At 43.2% G+C, this 7,893-nt stretch overlaps 1 protein-coding gene and 1 long non-coding RNA gene across 11 annotated transcripts in view; both read right to left on the bottom strand.

Moving 5' to 3' along the window:
- LOC123159208 (uncharacterized) overlaps window positions 1–332 on the bottom strand; it is a gene marked incomplete in the record, with an annotated part of 8,634 nt that extends 8,302 nt beyond the window's left edge. The window contains 1 exon segment of the mRNA XM_044577038.1: window positions 238–332.
- A 2,066-nt stretch (window positions 333–2,398) lies between these two features.
- On the bottom strand, window positions 2,399–7,893 carry LOC123158078 (uncharacterized). 10 transcript variants are annotated; one of them, XR_006479256.1, is made up of 4 exons: window positions 7,544–7,887; window positions 7,022–7,440; window positions 4,358–4,434; window positions 2,399–4,134 (listed from the first exon to the last, which is right to left on the bottom strand). It is a non-coding gene; the product is annotated as an uncharacterized lncRNA (long non-coding RNA). The 10 variants fall into 10 exon arrangements; XR_006479251.1 differs by having other exon boundaries at window positions 2,399–7,440; window positions 7,544–7,716; window positions 7,810–7,893; XR_006479250.1 differs by having other exon boundaries at window positions 2,399–2,914; window positions 3,244–7,440.

Genomic DNA, 7,893 nt, shown 5'->3' with positions numbered 1-7,893 from the left:
GGCACATGAGGGCCGCTGCAGGCATGGGAGGAGATGGCCTTCCGTGGCAGGATATGGGCGAGATGGAAGGCCTACGCCGGCCAGAGAGATCCGACTGCCGAGGGAGCTTGAAGGCGGCGCGGCGGCCGTCCAGGTGGATGGAGAGGAGGAACGCTGCAGGAGGAGGGAAAGGGGCGGCTGCCGACGGGTGAGCCGCCGCCGGAGAGAGGAGGAGGACCGGGGAGTCGGGATGCATACCTGCGCCACCGGCCGCCGCCGCCTCCTGAAGCTTTTGGTCGCGCTTGGGACGGAGCCACGTCTCCAATCGTTTTCTTTTGCGAGCTGGCCAATCTTCACCGAGATACAATATAACTCTCAATTTCGTGAAATTATAAACATTCTTTTAAACTTGCGAACATTTTTTTAATTTGTAAACACTTCTACAAATTTTTGAACATTTTTTAAAATCAAGAATATTTTTTTAATTCATTAACATTTTAAACTATTGACAAACATTTTCGTTATGATGGACATGCTCACAACCACACGCGGTCTTTCCATCGATCCCAACCTAGCGCGGTCCCTGAGCCTACTTGCCCCGCTCCAGCGCCTCTGCTAGTTCCCTTCCCCACCTCTTCTCATTTCTTCCTCGTCCTTTCCGTTGACCTCACTGGCTCCTGCGGCTCTGCCTCCCTACCGCCGGGGTGCCTAAAGCGAGCAAGCACGCCCGCTGTTGCGGACGTCCTCAACAACCTCTGCTTCGCCATGGCAAAGCGACTTCGCACACCGACGACCACCTTCATGTCGCCCATCTTACCTCCATGCTCCTATGCGAGCGTGCACCCGACGCCGGCCCATCCACACATGCCTCAACCGTCTCCAGCGTGCTGGCTGTTCCTGCCCCAAGGCTCTCTCCGACGAGCTCAGCGTCACCTGCCTCTGCGCAACCTCTCCATGACACGTGTTCTGCCGCCACGCTTCGCGTCGGGCCCAATCTGTCCGCGTGTTCCGGCACCTCGCATGCACGCCCTACAGCCGCCGCCGGCCGCTCGTCTCGTGCCTAATGCCACACAGCTCGTGTTAAAAAGTCGGGAGAGAAGAAAAAAAACGAACCGGTATGCAAGACGAAAGGTTTTTAACTTAAAACAATATTGTGGGGTAATTATCCAGAACTGCATGGTCTTTTCTATAAAAATGCTGACAATGAACGGGCAGAAGCAATCAATACTTTATTAGTAGGTATAGATATAAATATAGATATAGATAGCAAATATGCCCGTGTGTTACAACAAGAGAGAACAAAGTTTATTCCATGTTTTGGCTTATTGACATAAGAGAAGTCTTTAGCATATAATTTTCCCCATGAATCAGATCTTTGATTTTTTTTTTGTTATCCAAGATTCCCACTGTAGTCTCGGGCACGTGCATGATCCTCTTTTGCTGGTGCCTCCTCGCCGGCCTTGGCGCGCTTGAGGGCACCGTAAACAGAGATCCTCCCAAGGCAGGAACGGAGGAGCGATGGCAGGCTCGGCCTGAAACGCTTGGAGCGCTATGGAAGCAATGGTCATGGAACGATCGGATTGGGGTGACATGTTTTTCCTTTTCTACCGTTGTGTGGGCATGTGGGCCCGGGAGTCTTTTGTTGGTTGTCAGGACTTTTTCATTGGCTCGTTTGCGTGGGTGGGCCGGTTTCCCCGATTTTCATTTCTACTTTTTTTCGATGCGGGATCTTAGGTGAGACGTCGGAAACCATGCACACGCAAGGCGAGGACTGTGACAGGCGGATAGTTAAAAGATCCTACTATAACACAAAAATCTCAGCTGTCAATCCCATCCGTCAATCTTAGGCAAGTATACACGATGCATCTCTCGGGTTGAATCATGACCTTGAGTACAAATTCGAATGCTGATTTGTACAATCCATTATTTAAAAGCTTTAGATCAGATCATCACCACAATAACTTTGGTGCATTATGAATTTTGGATTGTGCCACAAACATTCACAACAACCACGTGGATGATCTATTTTGCAGGAGCTAATTCTTCAGATTGTAGAGTTCTGCACACACTCATCTAGAGAACTTGGTTGTGTGCGGGCAAACATTCAGAAATCACATATTGTTCTCCTGCATAAATTAATAGAACTTCAGATACATCAAGATCATGTTTTTTAGAACTGTGTATGTGAGCTTTGTGCAAAATATATTAGACGGGAAATGTTTTACATGCAGAGTTCGGCACGATCCAGCCAGGGGAGAAATTGATTGCAAGGAATTGATTGCAAGTGATGGGAAGGAGTGGCAATAGTCAGAGCCTCCTTCCAAAGTAAAAGTTTGCCCACACAGTGAACGGTTTGGCAACATATTGGCTTGGAACCTCTTGGTTCAGAAGAAAAGAAATGGTGTTCCAGAAAGGTAAATGTTGAAACATCCAATGAGCCTCTTTGCCAGATGGTTAAATACATGCGTAGATGTCTATTACAGATAGAATATTGTAAGAAACATCCAGTGAGCCTCTTTGCCAGATGGTTAAACACATATGAACATTTCAATTACACATACAATAGAATACAGTGGTTATTTATCTAAAGTAGTATCTGACAACATTATACGCACGCTGAAGGTGTATATGTCACAGCACCGCAACACAACACACTCTGAAATGTTAGTAGCAGAATCCCTTGCGTCCATATTTTGCGGAGGCGGCGAGATGCTCGTCCATGGCTAGCCGTCGATGTCATCCAGTGCATGACTGCGTCCACGGCAAGTCGTTCCGACGACCATGACAACAACATCCTTCTCTCCTTCCTTGATTTCTGTCGGGCCATCATCGATGTAGGGTGAGAAGGATCAAAACATTCACGGCCTAGCTGCAGAACTTGAGGTCATGGTCGAAAGCGCTTGCAGGGAACCGGCAAAGGATGCATATTATAGACCTGGGAACACAAAATTCATAACTTAGTTCTTATAGCATGTAAAATTTCTTTCCTTGGTTGTAGCTTTGACCAAATCACCAGAAGATTGGGCACCAGATTGCAGCGTCAGTGCAGATTAGCATTTATTTTATATTTTAAGTGCCACTATGTTGGCCTTTGAAGGTGGTTTATTCGGATTTCAATTTGAGAATTCTACAGAAAAAAATAATATCTTAAATCTCATTGTTATTCCTAAAAAAAATCTCAGTGTAATGAAAATCTATGCATCTAGGAACATGCAACGTCCCTTCGGAATAGTCATTAGAGGCTAAGTGTATCTGTCGACATACTCTGAGTTACCAGTTTCCGACAGTGTGGAGGAAGCTGAAGCCCGGATAGCCCTGGTTTGGCTGCATGCTCTGGCAAAAGTTTTCAGAGGACCTGTAAGGTTCCGTCTCCCCTCTTACGTCAAGTTTTGGTCCTTCTCTCCACGATGCAGTTCCTCCTTCCGTTTTTTCACGTCGCACGGTCAGCGGTCAGAAAAAAATCTCCCCTCACAAAATCGGGACTCAATCCCCTCTCCTTCCGTTTTTTCACCTCGCACGGTCAGCTGTCAGAAAAAAATCTCCCCCAACAAAACCGGGACTCAATCCCCTCGCCACCTACCAAATTTGATTCTGTTATTTTATCTCGCCCATTCTACGGTGTACATGAGAGAGAGGAGAGAGATTTTTGTGGGAGGAATTTAGGGAGAGAGATCTTTTCATGGGAGGAAGTTTTTTAAGGTGTTTTCATGGAAGGAATTAATTGAGAGAGAGATTTAAGGGCGAAGCAAAGTAGAATTCAGGGTGGAGGACGCTGCTTGCCTTCTCCGACCTGATTTTAAAGTGGAGATGTTTCCACGATAAGAATTACGGGAGAGAAGACAAAGTAGGATTCACCGTACAGAGAAGGGCTGTAGATTGAAGAGGGGGCGGTGCAAAACCCTTTCCAGTGTCAGACCTCCGGGGGAAGTTGTCGTCCGGGATGGCGACGGCGGCAATGCAGATGTCGGTCGGCGTGCTCAAGAACATCTCCACTTAAGGAATCATCCGCGTCATGGTCAACTTGCTGCAGTGAAGCACCGTGCTCGGCTCTAGGGAGAACGAGCGATTGCCGACAGAACCTCACGTCGGGCAGAGGTAACTTCTGGCCCATCGCCTCAGCGTGCTCCTCTACCTCGATGCTCTGTTCGTCCGTCCCTGCGGAAGTTTATGGTCAGCGCCATCGCCGACACCCTCATGTCTCTCAGGGTCGTGTCAATAGGCGGGGAGCACGCAGCGGCAGTGGCAAGGACATGAACAGAGGTGTGTGAAGATGAATTGATGTATCATGTATGCACGCGGTGAAAAAAATCCGCTCGCGTTTGATGACTACATGACTGCTACCTGAAATGGAGTGGATGAATGATGGATCAAGGTGTACCTCTGTTGCTATTTTGTATCATCAAATTAGCGGCATCAGCCTCGTCAAGCCATGACAAATAGCAGAAGTGTGGTAGCCTGAAAGTAATACAAGAGGAAGAAGATGTAGCGAAAGGAGGAATCGTGAGGTGAGCCATAAAATAATACTGACCATAGATGACAATGGGAGCGCAGATGGGAGTATTTTGTGGCCATGAGATATGACCATATTGCCCTGGTGACCCAATAGATTAGTTCTAATTCATACTACTAATCTGCATCAATATCCGTACATCCTTTTAAGGGATTGTACCAAAGCATTCCTCAACTTAATTTTCAACTTCATATGATTGAGATTTAGTTTTGCTCATTTCTTGAATCGGTTTCAGAGCGTATACAATGAAATTGTGTGTACTGGTTGCATCTTCAATGGAAAAGTTAGAGATATAGAAAACTGAGTTATCTATGGACAAAAATGGTTGTTGTGATAATATTTACATACCATTGTTTCTTGAATATTGTTATAACCATATGCAGGGACATTTTGATATGATAATTCTCAATCTTTTTGTATATTTAGATATACATGATATTTGAAAGAAGGGGTGATTAACATATGGAACTAAATGAATATGGCCAAGAACTAATAATTTTGTGCCACAGCGATCCGTTGACGCTACTATGGTAGCGGTTTCTTCCATTATAGTCCAGTTTGGTTGCCATGGCATCGTTTAAACTGTGTATTCCCGTTGCAACGCACGGGCAATTACCTAGTATAACATAAAAATCTCAGCTGTCAATCCCATCCGTCAATCTTAGGCAAGTATACACGATGCATCTCTCGGGTTGAATCATGACCTTGAGTACAAATTCGAATGCTGATTTGTACAATCCATTATTTAAAAGCTTTAGATCAGATCATCACCACAATAACTTTGGTGCATTATGAATTTTGGATTGTGCCACAAACATTCACAACAACCACGTGGATGATCTATTTTGCAGGAGCTAATTCTTCAGATAGCTTTAACACAAAATTTGGGAAATATCTGAAGGATTATGTCATTCAAATAGCAGGTGAGGGAAACACATCAATAATATATAGGCAGCAGAAACATATAGATGAACTATAGCTCTATATCAAAACCACTGCTTTCCGACATACAACATGGTAGGCACGGAATGTGATGAGCAAGGAAGCTTGGTACAAATACACAAATGCAGTTTCTAAACTTACTGTAATAATGAACATATTGATAATACGTAATTAAGTAGGAGCATAGTTGTGCAGTCCGTTTCTGTTCTGAGGGCTAATGCTCATTTCTAGAGGAAAATAATCTCATATCTCTAACTGAACTATAATCCCATGTAGGTATGGTTGTAGAACAAAGAACTCATTACACATCGATGTAATCCCTTCTTCCTCACAGAACTAAATAAAAGAATACACCGGAGTAAAATTGTAATAACTGGATAAAAGGACACACATGGACTAATTTAAATTATGAATTGGACAGAAACGTTTTCATGGTTGCTTAGCAAATGAAAATAGCATCTTATCATATATTGGGTCTTCAACAGAATCAAATACATGGTCAGAGTGTTCCTGAGATTGATGGTTTTTGAACTCTGTTCCTTGACAACATGGCCCCTGCTTGCATACTGATGGATCAGATAGACAACCAAATCCTAAGTTTTTTTACTTTCCCTTTGCAATTTAATATATGCAGCAGGACACTGTGGCACTACAATTTTCATTAAAGTAGCTACAAAAGGCCCCTAGTCAACATATTAACATCATGGGAAATGTTTCTGATTTCCTGAAACGTTACAGTGTGGCAAACAATTCTGAATTGTAGCCTGAAACTGACATGTTTCTGTGAACATCTCAAACGTGGTGGACTTGATGCCTAAGATATTTTCAACACGAATTGGTACATTTTCTTTTATAAACTCAGGTACAAAACTATCGCTTCTTAACAGCGTTTTCTGTACTTGTTCACTGCCAAATTATTCAGTATATTGTCAACTGAAAATAGGCTGAACATCTGTGATTGCTGCCTGCAGTCAGTTTTCCTTAAGAAAGAAGAAATGATATGGAATTTTGGTCTATTGAGCTTTCTTCTTCATGAAAATGAGGCATCTTTGAGAATTTTTTTTAGCAATAGCATTCATCATCTAGTAGGGATGAATGACACAGGTGCCTTTAATATTCTTGCGGAATTTCTATGATGATTTCAGTACAGTTTCAGATTCTAGAAAGTATGAACGAGACAAAAACTTTAAATATTTAATGTTTATGACTTTTTTGTTTGATGAAACCAGTAGAAAATATATTCTATATACGTGGGAACGGGTCCAGAACGAGGCCCGTAAGAAACTATTTCAGCCAAGCAACCAACCAGACTATGACACTATTAGAAGAGTCTAAGCAATCACACATGTAACTCCAGGAATCAGAAAGAATAGTTCATTGAGATGCCCCGCCCAATAACATTGAATAACTAAAAAGAAAAAAAATAAGCTCCTACATTCAGCAGTATAAAGCTAGCATAGTTGGCACCCCAAATTGAAGAATCATTCTGCATCCTTGAAACAACAAGTGTTGTGCAGGTCAAATGACCACGCAACAAAACCATGATATGCATCATGTGACAATAGCATCGTTTAAGAGAAAATACCCTACCAGGAGATTGAGAGCATACATGCTGATGACCACATCGCTTCGACATGTATTCATTGGAATCTCAAGTACATCGGACAGTGTCGTATTATCGAGTTCCATCATGTGGTCAGCTGTGAGCTTGCTGATGAAAACAGCCTGGGAGTTTTGAAGTGCTGCTGTAGATTTCTCACAAAGGTCAACACAGTTAGCAGTTACTTCTATGCAACCCAATTTGATGTTACCAAAAGGATCAAAGTAATTCAAGACATGTGAACTAAACCAGGAGGCGGCAGGGAAGAACATGTATGTGTGTACCTACGGATGATCGTCAAGATTAGGTCGGACGAAGGGTGTCCTCACAATACATGTTTGATGAGATGCTGACATCCTCATACATCTCTCTTGTTTAAGTTTTCTCTCCTTGTTTGTCTGTTTCTTTGCTAAACAATATGACATCAAGTCATCAGGCAGAAATAGAATCACCATTGGTATTAATAAAGAGATTTTGAGAAAGTAAAAATACATCAAATAGGAGAAGCTTACATGCCATCTTGAATTTCCTAGAAACTGAGTGACATCCGATGCATCACCAACATACACCGGAAACAATACAAACCTGCATATTCTGTACACTCTCCTGGGTTGAATCCTGAATTTAGTAAGACAATGGGACAACTCAAGATATAGCAACCTTCAAATCCATTACCCTTCAGTACCTGTACCTCCAAATCCCTCTGTCACTAATAGAACCATGCTGTCGAATGCTTGTGCAGTAAAGTTCAGAGCATGTCTGACATCTAAAGCTTTACCTAGTTCAACAAAATTCATCACTGGAGCACTAGCCAGACGGGCCCTGCTGCTTCCCATTTGTTGCATGAAACTCATGGAAATCC

The sequence above is a fragment of the Triticum aestivum genome, chromosome 7B (genome assembly GCF_018294505.1).
Source record: "Triticum aestivum cultivar Chinese Spring chromosome 7B, IWGSC CS RefSeq v2.1, whole genome shotgun sequence".
Lineage (NCBI taxonomy): Eukaryota > Viridiplantae > Streptophyta > Magnoliopsida > Poales > Poaceae > Triticum > Triticum aestivum.
Note: the sequence above shows the minus strand (reverse complement) of the source record. Positions and strands in the feature narration are given on the sequence as shown.